The following is a 23,918-nucleotide window of genomic DNA, read 5'->3' as shown; positions in this document are numbered from 1 at the left end:
AAGCCGCGTCACCACAACATGAAGATCCGTGATCGATTACTTAATTAATCAATTAAGTGGCGTAGTTATGAGGCTAAAAAAGTGCGTTATGTTGTGTCGTATCATCAAATGACTTAAAAAATCAGTTTGGTTTATATGAGTGGTCGTACACTTTTGTCCCTTTAAAAGAGATTGAGAGTTCAAACCTCCTTTCATATAGAAACAATAATCTTGTTAGCACTTTACCCCTTAATTGGACTATCCCAGTACAAACCAAGATTAATCTGAGTATGATATGAGCTTAAAGTTGTATTCTACAATTAAGGTCTAATCAGGATAACTCATGTTGTGAAAAAAATAAAATAAAAAAAAACAAATGACTTAAAAGATGAAATTGTAGTAGTTAAAAGTTTGGTCAATTTTGAGCAAACCAGTCACGCGTGTTGCTATTTCGTTGGATGTTAGCGCCAAATGATTTTTTGCTTTCTCAATTCTTCAAGCCAAAGGCTGAAGACTACACTACTTTATTATACTATTTTATGTATTAAAAAAGTATTTTAGGGATTATTTCTAGCTCTATTCATGATGATATATCAATATTTAATTGAATTCTTTAGTATTTTATTATAAGTATGTGGGATTAGTCAATTTATGAGCACTTAATAGATATAAGTTATATCAAGAGAAAAAAATATTTTCTTTACGAATTTTCTTAAATAGTCATGTAACTTTAAATAAATTTTTAAGTTAGATTAAAAAGATTGGGACAAGTTTTAAAAAATAAAAAATTAATTAAGGCATTAAACTGTAAAAAATTACAAGTTAACCCACAAATTTAAAAAGAATGAATAAAATCAAACCAATTTTTACATGTTGCCCTTATAAATTGATGAACTAGACATTTGTAATATGGTTTTGAAAGTATATCTAGTATTTTTGTTTTATACTTACACGTGGCATCCTACATGACTTTAATAATAATAATAATTGAAATTGCACGTGAATCTTGAATGCAAGATTTAACTTATATTTCTACTTGATTTTATGTTATGCAACAATCGCGTTCATTAATTAGATTTGTTAATCAAATGTAAATAACGAAAATTGAAAGCATAAAATAAAACAATAACACAAAAGAATTGTTAAGCAGTTCGGAGCGCTTCTCCTACGTCTGCGGGACAACCCACGTCTGCCCAATCCACTATAGATGTTCATCAAAGGAGTATTACAAGAGATAAGTACAAATGGCCTCCAGCCTTAGCTTTACCACTACAACCCTTCCTAACACCTATTCAGGATTGAACGTGCATGCCGTGACGATCTTCAATCGATACTTCTGCTGACCCAGATGCAGACGATGCAGCTTAGATGAAATTCTTCATATAATCAGTAAGATAATATGAATATTAGTATAATAATACGGATTCATCTCTCTCAAAATATCAAGTGTAAAATTAGGTAACTTTCCATAGTGAGCAGCATTCCTTTTATAGTAATTCTTAACTCAACAGATTGGCCCACATAAATAGCTTTACCATTTGTGTAAAACAACCACTACCACTCATAATAAATCAATCCCTTATACTTAGCTACTTGAACCATAATATTTTTGCTGACTGAAAATTCCAAAGCCACTCATACTTTCCCATGCAGTGAAGAAGTAGCCACACGCTTAAGCTCTTAATTAATGCTCAAATAATCCATAATTAGCATATCTCTAATTAATCCATAACCACATGTTTAAATCTTCAAAGCTGATTAATTTCACTGTCCATAATCAATATTCTTCTTCATAATTTCGAAAGTCTCCAATTTGAAACCATAGTGTAGAAATATAAAATCATACCTTCTGATAGGAGACGGTCCATGGTCCATATGTTAATTTCAAATAAATGCTCTAATTATTTTGTCAATTAAATTGGCCAATATAAACAGGTTTAATGTGTATCATTTGTACACTTACAATCTCCCCCTTTGGCAATTTAATTGGCAAAATCTAAGACATCTATACTTTAGGCAAATAGAAAGAAATAAACAACATTTTTATTTATAAAGAGCCCATAGTATATCAGTTTGACAAAATACTAAGCATTAGAGTTATTTGAATTACCATGGCCAATGAATCGTAGCTCCATCCAAATAAGTCCCATTCAATTCACTGTAAGAGGAGTCAAAACTGTAGACTGTTTCATCCAAAGATAATCCCAGTATAGTCCATCATAAAATTATTAGAAATCCATAATATAAACAAAGATGCATTATTGTAGATAATCCAATCCATAATGCAACTGAGACCCTTATACCAAAACAGAATCCTAATTCATTCATGCCAAATACTAAATTAAACATAACAGCTTCCATATTCCAGAATAACCAAAACTCCCCCTTATTCCAACCATACTCCCCCTTAGTATATACTCCCCCCTTTTGCCAATAAATTGACAAAGGTGAACATCTATATTAGTGGATTGAGTTTGACGGAGTGCCCTATTGGATTGAACCTGCATAAGAAGATTAGAAATAAAACGAGAAAAGCAGAACGTGATAACAATTTTAAACAAATAACATATAAGCACAAGTCAAGTTGGAGCAGATTAAGTAGATAAAATATACCAAGTAAAAAAAAACATTCAAGCACAAATTCGTAGCAAATAACACAAGAAGCACACAATTGGGTCACTCAAAAAGACAGATTGATAAATAAGACAGTAAGCACATTCAGGTAAATCATATTCAGCCAGAGATTCAAATAGAGCAAAATCAGGCACAGATTCATATAAAGCAACTTCAGGCAAGAATTTATAACAGTTAGCACAATAAGTATACAAACAAACACAGATACGGTCATGACCGGACCAACAAAACACATTCACATATTGTGCAAATATTAAGCAAATTGCATCAAATTTTCATTCAAGTAACCATAGAGAATTCAAAGATGCAACACAACAAACAACGCAAGTAGAACATTTAGTAAACGCATAGAAAACAGTCAAGAACAAAACACAAAGAATCAATCCGTTAAAAGTACTCAAAACAATGCAAGTATAACATTTAATAAACGCATAGAAAACAGTCAAGAACAAAACACAAAGAATCAATTCGCAATTTAGAGTAGTAGGTAACGAAAATGACTAATTGCGAGAAAATTAAAAAAAAAATGGAAAAGAGGACAAATCAGTCATAGAGAGACACACGCACAAAAAAAGACATAGATGCAATGTGAGAGCATGAAGGAACAGAACCATTAATTCAAAAGATAAATTCTCTGATCCTGAAACAGATTTTATCACAGATGCAGAATATTACACTGGCAAAGATGAAAAAGTGTCAAGATTTGATGAATGCAAGGATATTGAAGAAGAGGGCACCAAATTAGGTAAAGGAACACATAAAAACTCAGCTTTAGACATAGGAAAATTTGCAGGTATTTCACAGGACACATTAGACAATGACACCCTAAAATATTCATGAAATCAACAAAAGGAATTTAGAGAGTAATGAACCTGTAGACCTTATCACCAAAGATGATGGCAAAATTAATTTTGAAGATGGGTGATCTATTGTGGATGCGTGTTGGAATGTCAATGTCGTCTTGATCAGTGTCAGATTCTGATTCTGGTTCTGGTTCAGGAGTTTCAGGATTAGGAGTTTCAGAAAGGTTTGCATCAGGTTCTATCACTAACTCAGGTTGTGAAACTTCAACAATATCATTCGGTTGATCATCAATTACAACGTTTGTAGACTCCATGATGGTCTTGGTCACTTTGTTGTATACATGATATGTTCTTATGTTCGTTGAATAACCGGAAAAGATCCCCTTGTCGCTTTTTTGTTCAAATTTTGAAACAGGATTTCTATCCTTCAAAATAAAACATCGTGAGCCAAAAATATGAAAGTATTTAATATTCGGTTTCTTACATTTCCATAATTCATACGGTGTTTGACTTGTGCCTGGTCGAAGATAGACTTGGTTGGGGATGTGACATGCGGTGTTTACAGCTTCTGCCCACAATTTTTGAGGTAATCCTTTTGGCGTTGAGCAGGACTCGTCCCATTTCTTGAATGGTGCGATTTTTTATTTTTTTCATTCAACGACTCCGTTTTGTTGAGGTGTCTTTGGTGTTGAATACTCGTGGGTAATTCCTGATTGATTGCAAAAGGCATCGAACAAGTTGTTGTCGAATTTCTGTAATTTCCGTCCGTGATCACTTCAAATTCGAATAATAGGTTCATTTATTTCCTTTTGGAGTTTCATCCCAGTATTTGAAAGCTTCAAGTGCTTCGGATTTTTCCCTGAGAAAGATTACACACGAAAAACGTGAAAAATCATTAATACATACCAGTATGTATTTCTTACCTCCAAAACTCTCTGTTTGAGTTGGACCAAAGAGATCCATGTAGATCAGTTTTAGGCAGTGACTCGTGTTTATGGTATGTTGAGTTGGATGAGATGATTTGGTCTGTTTCCTAGCTTGGCAGGCACCACAAATGGTTGATTCGACTTACATCTTGGGTAAACCACGAACACCTTCTAGCTTCATTAGTTTATCAAGTAGTCTGTAACTCAGATGCCCCAATTTTTGGTGCCATAGCTCAGCTTCATCTATGCTGGTCCTGCAACAGAAGATATGTTAGTTAGAATATAGCAATTGTCAATTGACCTTTTACCTTCCATAACGCATTAATTTGTTTTGTCCATAACACTGCAGCTATTTTTGGTGAAACACACATTCCAATTTTGGTCGCATAGTTGACTTATGCTGATAAGATTTGCGTGAAAGCCACTGACAATCAATATTTTGTCTAGCTTTGGCAAGCCAGCTACATTTAGTGTGCCTACCCCAGTAACCTGATCTTTAATACCGTCGCCAAAGGTAACTTCACATTTGCTGGCATTTATGTTACTTAGGAATTTGGCATGTCCTGTCATGTGACGGGAACACCCGCTGTCAAAGTACCATTTCTCTTCTCTTCCTGCACTTTTAGAGTGAAAAGAAACAAATGAAATATAGTCAGTCTTTTTAACCTAAATCTGTTTTGTAAAGGGTTGAATGTTCTTGTGCCTGAACTTCTCGATTCTTTGATCCTTGTAAAAGTAGTAGCATTCAGGTCTGGTATGACCTCGTAACCTGCAATAATAACATACGGGGTTATAGAATTTATAATGTAGCTTATTTGATCTTACTATACCATGGGTGCATTTCATTGTGCTGGATTCAGGGATGTCCTCTGGATCAGGTCCAGACGCTTTGACAAATACCATTTTATCTTTTGAGTTGCTTCCGGTGAAACCCAAACCAAATTTTGCAGAAGTTTTTCTTCCGGAATCAAGGATTTTATCAAGTGTTGAAGTGGTGTCCATTATTTGGATTTGTCGTTTGTAGGTGCTTAGCTCCTGCTTCAAGGTCTGTACTTCTTGTTGTAGTTTCTGTTCTCGGTCGGCCGCCTCCTTAAGCAGTACATTCCTAGTCTGTACTTCGTTTTGTAGTTTTTCTTCTTAGTCAGTTGCCACTTTAAACAGTACATTCCTATCAGCTATTTGAGTTTGATATACTTTGCTATCATTTGTTACAATCTCTATCTCACTAGCTAGGTTACGATTTGCTTTTCGTAGGGCTTCCCATTTGGGATACAACTTATTAAACTCAACTTCAAAAAACAAGGCATTTAGTTCTAAATCTTCCGCGGAGACATATTCACCACCCTCTGAGTCAGCTTCTTCAACAGATTCCGAACAGCCAGCGACACGTGCAGTAAATGCGACAAAGTTACCCGAGAATTCTTCGACATCAGATTCAGTCGTTTCAACATCAGGCTCGTCGTCACTCCAGGTAATGGCTGACATAGACTTTTTGCGTATAAGGTAGGTGGTACACTCTGCTTGTACATGTCCAAAGCCTTCACATTCATAGCACTTAATTCCTTTATTTTCTTCAGCGGCAAAAACTACATTTTTTTGTTTTTTCATTTTCGTGTGATCAGTTAAAATTTCCATTTCATAGGTTCTAAGATTTCCCATTAATTGAGTAACAATTTTGTTCTCCCAGCCGTCCTGTTCCTGAATAGCCGTGACTTTCATTCTGAACCTCGGTGGTAAGGACCCCAGAATTTTTTTAACAAGCACTAAAAGAAAAATCGTGAAACGCGACGGAATTCTTCCGTCGCGATTCGCGTTTTGCGACGGAATTTATTCCATCGTCTTTCACCTTGTTTTATTTCAATAGACGACGGAATAGTTCCGTCGCAAAATTTGGCAACGGAATTCGCGACGGAATAGTTCCGTCGTCATTTTCTGACGAAATTTTATCCATCGCAATTCGGTCGCAACTTTCGCAACGGAAATGTTTCCGACGCTAATTCCGTCGCCATATCTGAACCGAATATTCCATCGTCATATTATTTTTTCCGTCGCAAAATAACGACGAAATTATTTCCATCACGATTCCGTCGCATTTTTTGTAGCAAATATTCCGTCGCAAATCTTATATTCTATCGCAATTCCGTCGCATTTTTTGAATTATTTTGAAATAAAATTATAATTTTTTAAATAGTAATGAATGTTCTTAAAATATTAATATAAAAACACTATTAATTCTAAAATAAAATATAACATTATTCTACATTAAGTTCAAGTAATAATACATTACTAATCCACATTTAATATATACATAATAATAGTCTATCCAAGTCTAAACATTGTAATAGTCTTCACAAACAACCATTAGATTCAATTGTTCTGAGATGGAGGTGATGATGAAGTACCCGCTCTTCCGCCACCAACATCCTCCGTAAGGTTGCCCTTGATCATAGATTTGCATATCCCCTCAACTTGAATGTGAAGGTGAAGATCCATAGGATGGAATTCTCCTTTCTGGACTACTTGATCTGGAATTTGCCCCCTCCTTCTTTGCCAAAGCAGCCTTTAGACTAGCAATCTGTGCAGGGAAAGGCAAATATTGCAACTTTCTTTCAATGAAAAAAAAAGAGTAAAATTATCCTACTAAAACTCCACTTATGTTCGTACATGACTGTGCATGTCTTTTTTTTTTTTTAATCTTAATTAAGGAAAGATAAAAAGGAAAGGCATATGAAGGTCCAAAAGACTCATAATATCTGGATATAAGAACTAGAAGAAAAAGCAGTCCGGTACTTGCAGATTGACAGTAAAATTTCAGTTTTAAAAAGTAGGGCACGACGCAAATGGATTCTTATTAAAACGATTAAATGACAAGTGTAGAACCTGTTCTTTGAGTTCTTTAACATCAGATATATCTTTGTTTGCACGGGCTACACCAAGCTCGACAACAGACACACGTTCAGCAAATTTAAGAGTCATAAGTGTCTCTCCAATAGCATCCGCCTCAGGACTAATGTGAACAAACATTAATATCTTGGCTTGCCTTCCTAATAACATAAAGTCCAAGTTTCAACATCACAAATAGAGGAAATAAGAAAAAAATTTGAAGTGTTTCCTTAAATCATCATGGATGACCAGATCTTACCAAGAGAATCTTGCAGGAGCTGTGTAAGCTTACTATTCCTGTAGGGAACGTGTGAACTCTTATTGCCAAGGGCAGATATCACATCTCCTAAAGCAGAGAGAGACTTGTTGATATGTTAAGCCTCCATTAACCTATCACCAATTGCTTCAGTTTTGTCAGCTCTTTCACTTCCTGCCAAGTCAACCAGATGCAAACAAGCAAGTTAAATGTTGTAAACATTCCACATTTCTTGGGATGCTGGAAGTGATATATCTTGAGAAGCTGGAGCTGACATATCTTGAGAAGTTGTGTCCATCTGTTGTATCATGAAAACTGAAAGCCATTAAGCCTGAAGTTCTTTAGCACTTCTGTACAAGTGTTACTGAGTTGCAAGAGAGGTTAAGAACTTTTTTCTTATTTGTAAATACCAGATAGATTACAAACATATGTTGGATATAAAGTTGGGAACAAAAATAAAAAAATTAACTGAAGGGATTTATTCCTAATTTTGTCCAAGCATATACTATTTCCACACTCGACATAAAATACAAAAGATACTCCGTATCATGCACTAATGCCTCTAAAAAAGAGTCAAGCAGTACTAGATAGAAATTGAAGGAAGAGTCAAGCCTCTGTTCAAAGACACTAATAACTATCGAATAATTGTTGGATTGTTGCATTCCATAAACAATTAGGGTTCAACACACTAGCTATTCATAAGAAATTAGGGTTCAAATTTAATAAACAAAAACATTAAACTATCAAAAAGACAAATATTGAGCATATCAAATTACCAATTCAAACATGCATTCCTAATCATAGCATCATACATAAAACCTATATAAGTAACAACTATGAAAGCATGTAAACTCAGAAGGCATATAGCAAAAATTCAGAAAGTATGTACTTATCAAACACAAACATCAACACCTCTTGGATACTCACATTCTTCATAGTTACCAAAAAAATTAGCATTTTAGTTCTCCTTAAAAATCTATGATGTACTTAACCAACACAAAAACCAAAGTAACAGATCTAGCAAACCAAAGAACCATCCATCCGCATTTGAGTCATTTCTCCCCCAAATGAGAATTAACAACTGTATATTCTCAACATGTATTCACAGTTCACAATTTTTGTCATAAACTTCAAGAATATTAATAATATGCTAGTATATTCACAAAATCACATATATTTATTAATATCACAAATTCATAAAATTCAAGAATAAAGACTTTTAACCATTAGCAGTATGTATATTCATAAATTCATAACACAATTAACACAAAATTAGAACTACACAAAATTTTAATTTAAAACTTTAATTTGGAAATAAACATTAACACATTTTCTGTAAATAAATTATAGTTAACTTTAATTTTCTGAAAGAACAAAACTAATAACATATTCTGGAAAAAATCTTAGTTAAATTAGTGCAAAGAAAACATTCTCATAACAATTTTAAAAGTCTTAGAACCTTTAATTTCCTGGAAAAAAACAAAAACATAAAAATAAAAATAAAAAAAAACAAAAATAGCAGATTAGCAGTAAAGTACCTGTCACTTATGTTAGGTTTTCATGGCCAGGGGCAGTCACCGAAGAAGCCAAGGATATCTCCCCGGATCTAGGGTTTCCTGTGTGAAAGAATGAGCAGATATGAGTAGATAAAACTCTAAAAGTGCGATGTTAGAGGAGACTTACTGTTAAGTGAGAGTCCACGGTGAGAACCTGAGAGGGGTGAGACCATGAGCGCCGAGAAGGTGGAGAGCCGGAGTCGGAGTCACAGTCCCACGAAAAGGCGAAGTGACGGAGTGGTTGAGGCCTGAGAGGGTCAGATGGGTGAGAGGAAGAGTCAGAGACAAAGAGACTCCGGAGACGGTGCATTGTTTTGGGTGATAGTCGATAGGTTTGAGGTGAGGCAGAGATGATGTCTGGTTGAGAGACAGACAGAGAGTTTGGGGAGAGGTGTGAGAGGCACAATGAGTAAGTGAAGGTCTGCCTGAGTTCACTTAGCGTAGGGTTATAATTTTTATTTATTTTAATTTTAATTTAGTATTCAAAACTTCATTGTTTAATGCAAAAGAAAAAATAAAATTTAACAAAAATATTGCAATGGAATAAATATCTGTCGCCTTTTCCGTCGCAATATTCAATCAATACACAAAAACTTAATTCATTAAATGACGAAATTTAGTCGGTCGCAAATTCCGTCGTCATTTCGCGACGGAACAAAAATTAGTCGCATTTTCCGTCGCGAAATGGACGACGTAAATTAGTTCAGTTGTAAATTTCATCGTGAATGTTTTACCGCCAATATTTCGCGGGTTTATTTTATCTTTGCACCAAGATTAGCGACAGAATTTAATTCCGTCGCCTTTTCCATCGCCATTTTGAAATGGAATGTTTTCGGTCGCTAAATTGCGACGGAATTTTGTCCGTTGCAATTCGTGATTTTTCTTGTAGTGAAGTTTTGCTTGTGGGAAAGGTTCACCGAGGACCATCACACGATTTGCCAGTTCTTGTACGCGTGTGTGAAAGTTTATGATAGTCTCACCCTCATTCATCCGAAGCTCTTCGAAGTCGGACTGGACCAGCAGCAGCTTTGATTGTTTCACCGACGTAGTTCCTTCGTAAGTTGACTCAAGAGCTTCCCAAGCACCTTTAGCTGAAGCAATACCTGCAACTATTGAAAACTGACTTTCATGCATAAGAGAGTAAATCGTATCTAAGGGCTTATCATTGTTTCCAGCGTTAGTTATCTCGGTTTGAGACCACTCAATTTCAGGTTTAGCTACTTCCATTCCGTCAGTGCTAGTACTGGATTTGGTGGGATGAGTCCAACCTGTCACCACAGACCGCCACACCGCTTCACCTTGAGCTTTTAGGTGTGTACGTATGCGAGCCTTCCAATAGGCGTAGTTGTCGCTAGTTAGCTGGGGAAGAATCTTAGCACGATCCATTATGTAACACTCAACAACCCGTGAGATTGAACAAATTAACAGAATAAATAAAAACAATAAAGGCCGCTGAAAGCTTGAGTTCAAGATGCACGGAATAGCCAGATCGACATACTAATAAATTAAGTCTGTTGGCTCTGATACCAACTGAAATTGCACGTGAATCTTGAATGCAAGATTTAACTTATATTTCTACTTGATTTTATGTTATGCAACAATCGCGTTCATTAATTAGATTTGTTAATCAAATGTAAATAACGAAAATTGAAAGCATAAAATAAAACAATAACACAAAAGAATTGTTACGCAGTTCGGAGCGCTTCTCCTACGTCTGCGGGGCAACCCACGTCTGCCCAATTCACTATAGATGTTCACCAAAGGAGTATTACAAGAGATAAGTACAAATGGTCTCCAGCCTTTACCACTACAACCCTTCCTAACACCTATTCAGGACTGAACGTGCATGCCGTGACGATCTTCAATCGATACTTCAGCTGACCCAGATGCAGACGATGTAGCTTAGATGAAATTCTTCATATAATCAGTAAGATAATCTGAATATTAGTATAATAATATGGATTCGTCTCTCTCAAAATATCAAGTGTAAAATCGGGTAACTTTCCATAGTGAGCAGCATTCTTTTTATAGTAATTCTTAACTCAACAGATTGGCCCACATAAATAGCTTTACCATTTGTGTAAAACAACCACTACCGCTCATAATAAATCAATCCCTTATACTTAGCTACTTGAACCATAATATTTTTGCTAACTGAAAATTCCAAAGCCACTCATACTTTCCCATGCAGTGAAGAAGTAGCCACACGCTTAAGCTCTTAATTAATGCTCAAATAATTCATAATTAGCATATCTCTAATTAAACCATAACCACATGTTTAAATCTTCAAAGCTGATTAATTTCACTGTCCATAATGAATATTCTTCTTCATAATTTCGAAAGTCTCCAATTTGAAACTATAGTGTAGAAATATAAAATCATACCTTCTGATAGGAGACGGTCCATGGTCCATATGTTAATTTCAAATAAATGCTCTAATTATTTTGTCAATTAAATTAGCTAATATAAACGGGTTTAATGTGCATCATTTGTACAATAATAATAATAATAATAATAATAATAGTAATAATAGTAACAATAATAACAATAATAACAATAATAATAATAATAATAATAATAATAATAATAACTTTAATTTTGAGTGACATTTTAAAAATAGTTTAAAATATAATGGTCTGTTTGGTTCACTGTAATTTAGCTGTAATTGAATTAAAATTCAATGGAGACCTCAATTACGTTGTTTGATTGGGAAATTGCAATTCCCTCCTTTTGTTGAATTGCAATTTATGGGGTAACCCCATGAATTGCAATTCAATGGATGTGAGAAAGGAAAAATAGATGAAATGACACTATTGCCCTTAGTTATTATTACTATTATTATTATACAATGATATTTTAGTCTTTATACCACTTCTTTCCTTCTCAATTTCAATAATTCTATTTTTTCCTACCAAACAACTAATTTGAATTCCTACTTTATTCCCACATTATTCTTTTCTCACCAAATTATAAATTTTTTTTCTCCTAATTCCTTTCCTCCAGCCAAACGCCCGGTAAAAGGAATACTGGTCAACTAGGATTTTGAATTATTCACAAAAGAGCAAGTAATAAGTTATCAAATTATAAACTTTACGCTTAAAACCTTTCAATTGTAAAAATGGTGCAATTAAGCCTATTTTAAATGATTTACCTATAAAAGTCCGGTTACCATTGACTTAGACTCCATGTAATGCAACTTTATACTTTTATAATATATTTAAAATGTCTGTGGCAATTATTTATTATTGTTGTTGTTAAAAATCTTGCAAGGTTAAGTTTCAAAACTAGTAATAGCTATCTCTCCTCCCTCATAAACGGATTTTTTAAACTTATCTTTTTCTAAAAATTCTTCATCTCAATTAATTAATGGAATTATTTATCTACATTAAATGGAGATGAAAAAGTGTTTCCTTTATCTCTAAAAATATCATGGTTGAAAAATTTGCTAGGCGTCGATTAATCGGCACCTAGGCATCCGTGTTTTTTTTTTAATTTTTTTTTATAAAAAAATTGTTTAAAATTTTTTGATTTTAAAGACTTGATAATTATAATAGTAATAATTTGTGGTCGGTATTTCCGACCACTAAGTAAAGGTGGTCGGAAATTCTAACATATTTCCCCAGCATAATCTTTCGACGAAAATTTGAAAAATGGCACTTTTTCGACTTTTTTTTAGGTAGTCAAAAAAATTGTCCGAAAATCAAAGATTTCTAGTAGTGTAGAGATGTAGGAAAAATAAACACTTAAACACGCAATGGAAGCATAAATTTTTTTTTTCTTGATTTTTATGTCTAGAGAGTGAGTTGAATGATCTTACCCTTGAAGTGTGCTTTAACAAATTCGAATCCTAGAATCACCCAATTATCCGGTCTTTAGTCTGTCCACATGTCGAGCACGCGAGAACTCTAGAGATTTTACGTGAAAGTATTTTTTTTCTTTCTGTCAAAAATCTCTTCTTACAAGAATAGGGTAAAGCTATTCATATAGGTTGGTATGGGCCTAAATGTGCTAGCATTTTAAAAAGACCCAAAAGTACCAAACTTTAATTAATTCGTTAATCATCTATTAATAAATTAATTCAATATCGATAACTCCTTATTGATTTCTTTTAAAACTCTCTACATTAATACATGCTATTAAAGTGTGACTTTCTAGATTCATAGTCACACCAACGATTAGCAATATTTAATAACTTATTATTAAATACCTCGTAAGTCATGAATGACACTTAACAATATGTCATAATTATCTAGTTGACAATGAAATATATTATAATGAACATTTCAGTTACAAATATTATGTAATAATATCATTGCACACAATACTTGTTCTAAACCAAGTAAAGGTCATGGTCAAACTTGGTCAAACCCATAAACCTAGCTTAAAATGTCTATTCAATTATCATAATCTTACGTCCAACTTCATTATACTCTGGCAAGAGATTCTCGTTGTAAGATTATTGAATAGACAAGAACAACTTTATTACCTCAAGATGATAAATCATTTATTAAACGCACACATATCTCCATACAAAATTAAACTAGGCCACTAATGTTCCCAAAATAAAATCATTCACAAAACTATTATTCTCATATGATATCAGTAGACCAAACGATGCATGGCTATAAACCCTACCAAAAAAAAAAAAAAAAAAAAAAAAAAAAAAAAAAAACACTGTCGCGACCACCAACCTCCGGCCGGCAACACCACCTCCTCTTCTCACACCATCTCTAATATTGCCTATTTAACCACAACCCCGATAAATACTCTACAAATAGTCCATCACTTTATCTCCATTAAACTTACTTCCTCGAACTATCTGTTATGGAAGACTCAACTTGCTCCCTTCTCCATGATCAAAATATCAGTGGATACGTTGATGGCACGTTACCGTATCTAGCTCCACTTATTAAGGCGTTGAATGAGTGTTCCTTTGTAGCCGATCCTGCGGCAAAAAATTTGGTCCGTCATAATTTTTTTTATTTTTTTCATGCTCATATCGTCTCTGTCCAATGAAGTTTTGTATGTTGCAATGAGATATTCCATGACCTGGGCCCTATGACAGACTATTGAAGTCGCCTTTGAGTATTCTTCTCATGCATGATATCTAAGTCTCCATAGTCGGTTGTAGTTTTTACGCCAGAGGAATTCCATTACGAGTAAGTATCTTGACACCTAGAAACGAGATCGAAACCTACGGGCACGAATGTAGCTTTTTACAACAAGCACAAGAGCTATACTCGAAATTTTGTTTTCAAGCTTCAAAATACTTCTGCTTCTACTCCTTTCTTAAGCCTAATTGTGTTCAAGGCTTTGCTCTAGTTCGCCGGGTCCGTTCGTTTGGGTGCTCAAACGTCGAACCGTAGCGCGTTTTATCCTGGGAAACCTAGGCCACGACGCTCCTAGCACCTTTTGGGAGGTGACAAATAAGATTTTAAGGAAAGAGTGGTCTCTTGACTCACGCTAAAAACCCTTACCCATACACGAGCCATCTTTTCGTTCTTTCGGTTTTGAATTACGCTTCTAAGCAAAATCCTCTCTCTTTTGATATAGTCGTTGGATTGAAATTATAATCAAGAAGATTATAAGTTCTAATTTTGGTTGATATATATTGGTATATCTTTTTCATAGATATATATGTATATATAACCTTTGGTCCGTTTTATATATATTGGTGTATATATATATATATATATATATATATATATATATATATATATATATTTCGGATATATATCCAATAATATTATATATATTTTTTCGTGTATATATATATAAATATTATTTTGCGATATTAAATCGATTTGGTTCATTATTTCCAACAAGAATCATGTATATCACACATGATTATACTAAGTATAATTAAAAAACATTATTAATAATATTTTATACAACTTAAAAAGTATAAATGCTTATACATAGTGTAAAAGATGTCGGTTTAAATTGACTAATTATGAACAATATAGACTGATTTATTTTTTTATGGTCCTTTGTAGTTTGTACGTCAATTACAATCATAAGACGACAGATTTCATATAAAACACACTTTTAAGTAGCGGTTGTAAATTTTATGAAATACTAGTATTTGCGCCCGTGCGATGCACGGAATAGATTTGTTGTAATATATTAAGAATATTTGGATTGATATATAATTATTTAAATTAGAACATCAAATATTATATAGTTCAATTGAATATACGGGTTGGATCATTTATGTGTTTTTATATTATCATTGTATGAATTTAAGCAAATAATTGCTCAAATTAATAGCTAATGTGTAGATGTATGCATGTAGTGTTATAACTTTGGAGATTTTTTTGTATCATTGTTTAGTATTTTTTTTTTTTTATATAAATTATACAAATGTGTTCGTTTTTTAGCAACTCAGTTATATGAATGAATTGTTATCTTAATTCATTTGTATGGGGGGTATTTTTTTTGTCTATACATATAGCAATTTTGTCATTTAAAAAATATAATATCAACGATTTTATTTACACATTGTTGAAACCTCTTTGTAGACGACATTAGTAGTAGCAACACAATCTTGTCCATCATCGTCTAGAGCTAACACCTTCAATTGATCAGAATGAGTGACTCGGTGAAAATATATAATGGTATAATATTAGTCAATTAGCGATCCTTTTATATTTTAAATAAATTAGTAATATCATATTCATTTTCAGTCAATTATTCTTTTGTATTTTTAGTCCATTAGAATATTACATGGAGTGATATTTTTACCTAATTTGTGTTCCATTTTTAATTGAGGATGTATAATATTATTATTGAAATATTTCTGTTCCATTTGTAATTTACCTTTACTATTGTTTAAAATATGCATTTACTATTTATGATGTAGAATATTATTATTGAAATATTGGCGTTCAATTTTAGTTTCCCTTCCATTTTAATTAAAATGCAATATTGGTCTAACCATTTATTTTTTTCATATTAGTCAATTATGAATAATTTTTTATTTGCAGTCAATTATTAATATTCATTTCCTTTTAAATTTTCAATCCATTAGTAATATCATATTTATTTTCATCCAATTACTTCTCTTTTATTTTTAGTCAATTAATCAATTAGCGAACTAAAATATCAAATGCAATGATATTTTTATCAAATTTTCGTTTCATTTTTAATTGATGATTTAGAATATTATTATTGAAATATTTCCATTTCATTTTTAATTTTCGCTACATTTTTAATTTACCTTTACTATTGTTTAAAATATGTCTTTAGTATTGATGATGTAGAATATTATTATTGAAGTATTTCCTTTTTATTTTTAATTTACCTTTACTTGATAGTGTAGAATATTATTATTGAAATATTTCCATTCTATTGTTTAAAATTGTGTAAAATTTATGACATACTTGTGATTTGATGTATTATACTGTGTAATATTATTGTGAAAAATTAAAATGTAATGATCTGACCATTTTTTTTCTATTTTAGTCAATTATGAATCTTTTCTTATTTTCAAACAATTGTTAATATTCATTTCCTTTTTTAATTAATCTAATGTTTGTTGCCAAGCACCTTGTGCTTAGATGGCATGTAGTGACCTCTCTTATGTGGGAAGTCATGAGATCGAGCCTTAGTGAAGGTGTTGGTTGAGAAAATATGTTTAAACAAATATTTATTTATTTACCTAATTTTCATTCCATTTTTAATTGATAATATAGAATATTATTATGAAATATTTTTGTTCTTTTTTTTTCATCATTTTTTTTAATTTACCTTTACTATTTACTATTGTTTGGGCGATAAATCAAGTAAATAGAATTTTGTTTTTAATTATATTATAGATTTTTTTTTTCTTTTTCTATTGTTTGGGTGTGAAAGTAAGGAAGAAGGATTTTCTTTTTAATAATGGTATAGATTGAGAATCTTTTTATATTTACCTATTTAACTTATTATTATTAGTATTAATCAGTGACTTTCGTTTCTTTTTATATTTTTAGTGAATTAAGGATCCTTTTATATTTTTCTATTTTTCTATTTTAATGTTAACTTTTAATTTTACTGATTATTATTAGTATTAATTATTCAGTGAATTCCATTTCATTTTCTATTTTTCGTAAATTATGAATCTTTTTTTTTTTCAATTTTTATGTAGGATTTTTTTTACTGTTATTTTTATTATGACCCCTTTTTTAAAAAAAATCTTTCATTTTCATTGAATTAAGAATCCTTTTTTATTTTCAATTTTACTGATTATTATTAGTATTAATCAGTAAATTTCGTTTATTTTTCCATTTTTAGTGAAGTAAGGATCTTTTTTTTTCTTCATATTTTACTGCTTATTTTCTGACTGATTATTATTACTATTAATTAATCAGTGAATTTCATTTCCTTTTCTATTTCTCGTGAATTAAGAAACTTTTTTTATTATTCTAATTTTTGGTAGAATTTTCTTTTTTTACTGTTATCCATATTATGACTTTTATTTTTCACACCCTTACGTTTCTTTTTTCCATTTTCATTGAATTAAGACTCTTTTTTTTTTTACCAATTATTATTAGTCATAATCAGTAAATTCCGTTTATATTTTCATTTTTAGTGTATTAAGGATTTTTTTTTTACTGATTATTGTTAGTTTTAATTAATTAGTGAATCCCGTTTCCTTTTTTATTTTTTGTGAATTAAGGATCTTTTTTTCTATTTTACTACTAACTTTTTTACTAATTATTATTAGTATCATTAATTGGTATTTTTTTTTTAATTGTTTGGGCGGGTAAGTAAGAAATGGGGGTTTAGTTTTTAAGAATAATATAGAATTTTAGTGAGTTAAGGATCCTTTTTATAGAATTCCCTTTCAATATTTAAATACATTAGCATAGTAATTACACCAAAGAAGGAAAGAAAAATTATTAGAATAATAGTATTTTCACCCGTTCGATGCACAGAATGGATTTGTTGTAATATATTAAGAATATTTGGATCAATATATAATTATTTAAATTAGAACATCAAATATTATATAGTGCAATTGAACATATGGTTTGGATTATCTATGTGTTTTGATGTTATCATTGCTTAAATTTGAGCAAATAATTGCTCAAATTAATAGCTAATGTGTAGATGTACACATGCGGTGCTGTAAATTTGGAGATTTTATTTATCATTGTTTAGTATTTTTTTTTATTTTTATAAATTAGTCAAATGTGCTCATTCTCAAGCAACTCAGTTATAGGAATGAATTACTATCTTAATTCATTTGTATGGAAGATATATATTTTTTTGTCTAGATATATAGCAAATTTGTCATTTAAAAAAATATCAACGATTGTATGTACACATTATTGAAACATCTTTCGACATTGGTAGTAGCAACACAATCTTGTCCATCATCGTCTATAGCTAACACCTTCAGTCCGTCATGATGGGTGACTCGAGTGAAAATATATAATTGTAGAATATTAGTCAATTAGGGATTTTTTTTTTTATATTTTAAGTAAGTTTGTAATATCATATTCATTTTCAGCCAATTATTCTTTTTTATTTTTAATCAATTAGTCAATTAGAATATCATATGCAATGATATTTTTACCTAATTTTCGTTCGAGTTTTAATTGATTATGTATAATATTATTATTGAAATATTTCCGTTGCATTTTTAATTTAACTTTATTATTGTTTAAAATATGCTTTTGTTATTTATGATGTAGAATATTATTGTTGAAATATTTCCGTCAAATTTTAGTTTCCATCAATTTTTAATTAAAATGCAATGATCTAACCATTTATTTTTTTCATATTAGTTAATTATAGATCATTTTTTATTTGCAGTCAACTATTAATATTCATTTCATTTTATATTTTCAGTTAATTAGTAATATCATATTCATTTTCAGCCAATTATTCTTTTTTATTTTCAGTCAATTGGTCAATTAGAATATCAGATGTAGTGATATTTTACCCAATTTTCGTTCCATTTTTAATTGATGATGTATGGTATTATTATTAAAATATTTCTGTTTCATTTTTAATTTTCATTGCATTTTTAATTTAACTTTATTATTGATTAGAATATGCCTTTATTATTGATGATGTAGAATATTGTTATTTAAATATTTCCTTTTCATTTTTAATTTACGTTTACTTGATGATGTAAAATATTATTATTGAAATATTTCTGTTCCATTTTTAAAATTGTGAAAGATTTATGACATAATTATGGTTTGATGTACTATATTGTGTAATATTATTGTAAAAAATTAAAATGTAATAATTTGACCATTTCTCTTTTTTATTTTAGTCAATTATGGATCATTTTTTATTTTTAGTCAATTATAAATATTTATTTCTTTTTTCAATTAACCTAATTTATGTTCCTTTTTTCATTTTTAATTTTCAGTCAATTATTAATATTCAGTTATTTTTTCAGTTTACCTAATTTCCATTCCATTTTTAACGTATGATGTAGAATATTATTGTGAAATATTTATGTTCTTTTTTCCATTCTTTTTTTTTTAAATTTACCTTTACTATTTACTATTGTTTGGGTGGAAAATCAAGTAAATAGAATTTGTCTTTAATTATAGTATAGATTGACTCATTTACGAATTGGTTCAATAAATCGTAAATATTACCAATTGTTTGGTCACAAAATAAGCTTTATCTAATTATATCTATATTAAATTATATATATATATATATATATATTATTTAATAAATTAGAAATTATAAAAATAAAAAATGATTAAATTGTGTAAAGTATATCAGAGAATATTACGGATTATTTGCTTAGAGGAATTACTTACTGAAAAAAATGTAGTGAATTATTTTATTAAAAGTAGGAAAAAAATGTGTATATAAATTAATAAATTAGTTGTATAAATTAAAAATGAAAAAACAGGAAATACATACTTAAAATTAGATTTCTAACTTATTTAATTTTCAGAATTTCGGAATAAATTTGTAATTGTATATAGTAAGGTAAGAATAATTCTTATGCAATATACGATTTGACAACTCAATTAATATTAAGATTTCATGCAATGAATATGTATATCATCTTGTGTACTTTGAACGGTAATTTATTTTTATACAGTAATTATGCATAATAAATTAATATTATGCTAATTAATAACTAATAAAATTTATTATTAATTTGACCATTAAAATTAGTCTGGATGATAAAAAACATATATGAATTGGTTCAATAAATCATAAATATTACCAATTGTTTGGTTAGAAAATAATCATTATCAAATTAAAATTGATTAATTTGACGAATTATACTTAAGATAAATATTACAGATTATTTACTTATATAAAATTTTTATTGAATTATTATTTTATAATAAGGAGTGAAAAATTATATATATATATATATATATATATATATATATGCCATATTGGTTATTGGTTATATACCATATTATGGATTTACGTCCATATGAGAATATGAAAAGAATAAATGTACAACCTAATTAATACTACGTATTACATAATATCATACCTAATATTACTACATATAATACCATACGTAATTATTATTTTTAATACCATGCATACAATTACCATACATACTTGAATTGGTTATCAATATAGATTTCTTAAATTGGTTATAAATCATATTATAGTATTACGCCCATATGAAATAATATTAACATACATAAAATTACCATACATACTTGTTAATATTTAGATTTATTAAATTGGTTACAATTCATATTATGGTAAAATAATTCTTATGCAATATACGATTTGGAAACTCAATGAATATTAAGATTCCGTGCAATGAACATATATTCCATCATGTGTACTCATTTGACCAAAAATATGAAGGTTGGTTCAATAAATCGTAAATATTACTAATTGTTTGGTTAGAGAATAATCTTTATCAATAAAAATTAAAATAATTAAATCTCTATCATATTCATATGATGTTGCTTTAGGCTTTTGTCAAGGAGCACTACTCACGATCCTCAACACATTGCCATGGCTCCAAATCCTTGTGTTACTCCTATTGGTGCTGGAAGGACCGTCACATTAGGAAAAAAAAATATTAATAGTCCAAACTCATTCAATGATGTCCCCTCTCATGCAAATGACCTGCAGATCTAGTTGCTCAGAGTCCACTAATAATCAGATGGTCAATTTTTTTTTTCTATCACTATGAATAGTGCATTACTTAATCTTGCCCATAGTCCAATAATAAACAACTTTTAATGGATTGAGATAAGGTATTAGAGAAATACCTTTTAATGGGTTGAGCAAACTCGTCCAGATTAATGATGAAGAAGATCAGATGATATATATGATCAATATAATCATAGTTTATATAATATATGTAGATAGATTTTAAATTTCACCAATGGTATACATGATTTTCTATTCTTTATTAAAAAAAAAAAAAGAGTTGAAAAAGGATACAGAGATTTACCAAATGTGTAGGTGTAGTGCAACAACTCTTCTGGATACGCAGAGAATATGGGTCTTGTTCCTCCTCTTCTTGAAGGTCCCTGTTCTCTACACCATTGCTATGCAGTTGCAGAGAATATTCCCTTAGGTTCTTCGTAACTTGGTACTGTTTGTATTGAAGAGAATGTGATGTATATATAGGTGTTTAGATATGATTAAGGGTAACATTTATGGTTTTTATTATATTACCAATTACCAATTACCAATTAAAATTAGAGTTACAATTTTACATTTGCTTACCAAAAAATTATATATAGATACTTAATTTATATTTGAAGAATATATTTACCTAATTTATTTACTTTATATACAGTAATAAGTATGTCTACACATAAATGAATAATATATAATATATAATTTCAATATTTTGATAATTAATTAAATTAGAAAATTAGGATATTATATAAATGCCGCTAAGTTTTGGGGGAAAATTTATATGGTTTTTATATTATTATTATTATTATTATTATTATTATTATTATTATTATTTTATTTTATTATGCTTACATTATTTCATAAGATTTTTATTATATTTGAATAATAATATTTTCAATTATATTATAGAATATAATACCATACATAATATTACCAATTATGTAATATAACAATTAATAGATTTATTTAATTTCCATTTGACATTTACTTACCAAATAAACTTTACTACAAAAGTTTTGGGGGGAAAATTTGTTAGGAGGATTTTACTTTTATATATATATAGATATAGATATAGATAGATTATTATTATTATTATTATTATTATTATTATTATTATTACAAAAATGCCACTAAGTTTTGGGGGGAAAACTTGGTAGGAGGATTTTACTTTTATATATATATAGATATAGATTAATGTCCTTTTACGTGATAAACTTTACTATTATTACTATGCATTAAAAAATGTCAGCAAAACACTTATTCCTAAAATGGGAATTCCTAGAAAGGAATGGTTTGCGGTTGAAGTACAAATGATTAGCATGGCAATGAGTAGCCAAACCACCTTTCTTGTAATTAAAGTACATATTTCATATTGATTGCTTTTGCTGAAAAGTGAAAACTTTAACGGAGTAGGAAAAGAACGGAAAAGCAAAGAAGAACGTAACGGCCATATTTAAAGCACGTTTCAAATAAAAGGATGTCCTGAAAATTGTGGCTGCTGGGATTCGAGCCCAGGTCTCCACGGCCACAACGTGGAATTCTTACCACTAAACTACAGCCACTTCTTGTCTTGTATGTGCAACCGAATATATATTATTCAAACTTTTAAAAAATTAGTTAACATCATTTATTTGAAAAACCATCATAATTATATTATATTTTCATTTAATTGCACTGGATATTAATTAATTTTATATATAATTTAAAATTTAATATAAATTATTAGTAAAATTTTAAAAGTGTCCAAAACAATGAGATTGTCAAAATATCTCAACCATTCACTTGATTTTATTTTAACTATATAATACAATCAATGAACGAATAATTAAAAAGGAATAAGGGTCAAATAGGCTATTGAACTGCACACAATAATGCAATTAGGCCATTGAACCTTAAAAAAAACAATTAGGCCACTAAACTAACAAATTTCATTCAATTAATCTAATTTATAGGTTTTGTAGGTTAGTAACAGGTCACTCAAAAAATTTAAAATATTTTTTAAATAATTAAAAAAAAACGTTTCTTCGCTCTGCCGGAGACGAAGAAAGTTTATTCGTCTCCGGCCAGAGACGAAGAACCTTCTTCGTCTCCATGGCCGGAGACGAAGAAACTCTTCGTCTCCATGGCCGGAGACGGAGAAACTCTTCGTCCCCGGCCAGAGACGGTTAAACTTTTTTTTTTTTTAATTTTAATTTTAAATTATTATTTTTAAATAATAATTAAAATATATTTTTTAAAATTTGGGTGACCTGTTACTAACTTGCAAAATCTGTAAATTGGCTTAATTGCATGAAAATGGTTAGTTTAGGGACCCAATTGTTATTTTTTTAAGTTCAGTGACCTAATTGCATTATTGTGTGCAATTCGATGGCCTATTTGACCCTTATTCCTAATAAAAATAACCTAAATCTTTCAATCAATTTGTAATTTGTCACCTATAAATGATGCAAATATTGCATCATTAACCATCGAAATTTTCATATATTGCATTTAAATAGAATGGCTTAGAGCATCTCTAAAGTGACGCTAAAACACCAAATTTCAATGTCAATTCACCAAAACTCCAAAATTGACTGTTCCAAGGAATGACTGCAACGCGGCATAACGCCAAAATTTTTGGCGTTGATGAACAGTGCCCCGCGCGATATATGGCGCGACACTGTTCATCCGCGGTAAATGTAAGCTGGGGAGGAATTTGACTATCTTGTCCTTACTTCTTTTTAAAAATTTAAATATATCTTTTATTTGTTTTATATGTAATTTTTTATTTTGTTAAATACTTATA

At 30.2% G+C, this 23,918-nt stretch overlaps 1 long non-coding RNA gene and 1 other non-coding gene across 5 annotated transcripts; both read right to left on the bottom strand.

Annotated features, from left to right (window-relative positions):
• Nucleotides 1-6,604: 6,604 nt before the first annotated feature.
• On the bottom strand, nucleotides 6,605-9,458 carry LOC109174737. 4 transcript variants are annotated; one of them, XR_002053160.1, is made up of 5 exons: nucleotides 9,165-9,458; nucleotides 9,020-9,097; nucleotides 7,485-7,845; nucleotides 7,223-7,386; nucleotides 6,605-6,917 (listed from the first exon to the last, which is right to left on the bottom strand). It is a non-coding gene; the product is annotated as an uncharacterized LOC109174737 (long non-coding RNA). The 4 variants fall into 4 exon arrangements; XR_002053161.1 differs by having other exon boundaries at nucleotides 7,485-7,796; XR_002053159.1 differs by having other exon boundaries at nucleotides 7,485-7,779.
• A 13,165-nt stretch (nucleotides 9,459-22,623) lies between these two features.
• Nucleotides 22,624-22,695, bottom strand: TRNAH-GUG. The gene has a single exon. It is a non-coding gene; the product is annotated as a tRNA-His (tRNA).
• Between the last annotated feature and the right edge of the window lie 1,223 nt (nucleotides 22,696-23,918).

Source organism: Ipomoea nil, unplaced genomic scaffold (genome assembly GCF_001879475.1).
Source record: "Ipomoea nil cultivar Tokyo-kokei standard unplaced genomic scaffold, Asagao_1.1 scaffold0656, whole genome shotgun sequence".
Classification (NCBI taxonomy): domain Eukaryota; kingdom Viridiplantae; phylum Streptophyta; class Magnoliopsida; order Solanales; family Convolvulaceae; genus Ipomoea; species Ipomoea nil.
The sequence above is the reverse complement of the archived record's forward strand: the minus strand, read 5'-3'. Positions and strand labels throughout refer to the sequence as shown.